Source organism: Chrysochloris asiatica, unplaced genomic scaffold (genome assembly GCF_000296735.1).
Source record: "Chrysochloris asiatica unplaced genomic scaffold, ChrAsi1.0 scaffold00041, whole genome shotgun sequence".
In the NCBI taxonomy this organism is placed as follows: domain Eukaryota; kingdom Metazoa; phylum Chordata; class Mammalia; order Afrosoricida; family Chrysochloridae; genus Chrysochloris; species Chrysochloris asiatica.
In genome coordinates, this window is record NW_006408559.1 from 2,659,302 (window position 1) to 2,660,010 (window position 709).

General features: G+C 42.9%; 1 protein-coding gene across 1 annotated transcript in view; it reads right to left on the bottom strand.

Annotated features, from left to right (window-relative positions):
• ZC3HC1 (zinc finger, C3HC-type containing 1) overlaps window positions 1–709 on the bottom strand; it is a 44,191-nt gene that overhangs the window by 39,759 nt on the left and 3,723 nt on the right. The window lies entirely within an intron of this gene.

Genomic DNA, 709 nt, shown 5'->3' on the forward strand with positions numbered 1-709 from the left:
AACCTCACTACTGTTGCCACGCTTGAGTCCATCGATGCTGCTACTTGGCCAATCCATCTCATTGGGGGTCTTCCTCTTTTTCTCTGACCCTCCACATTACCAAACACAATATCGTTCAACAGTGACGGGTCCCTCCTGACAATATGTCCGAAGAATGAGACATGAAGTTTGGCCATCTTGGCCTCCAAGGAGCACTCTGGCTGCACTACTTCTGAAACAGATTTGTTGGTTCTTTTGGCAGCCCATGGCACTTTCAATATTCTCCTCCAACACCATAACTCAAAAACATCAATTCTTCTACAGTCTTCCTTATACACTGTCCAGCTTTCGCATGCATATGAGGTTATTGAAAATACCATGGCTAGGGTCAGGGTCGCTATGGGTCGGAACCGACTCGACGGCACTTAACAACAACAACAACAGGGTCAGGCACACCTTAGTCCTCAAGCTGTCATCTTTGCTCTTCAACACTTTAAAAGGTCTTGTGCTGCAGATTTGCCTAATGCAATACGTCATTGATTTCTAGACTGCTGCATCCGTCTAGAAGAATGAAGTCCTTGACAACTTCAATCTTTTCTCCGTTGATAAGAATATTGTTTATTGGTCCACTTATGAGGATTTTTGTTTTCTTTACATTGAGATGCAATCAATACCAAAGGCTGTGCTCTTTGATCTTCATCAGTAAATGTTTTAAGTCTTTTTCACTTTC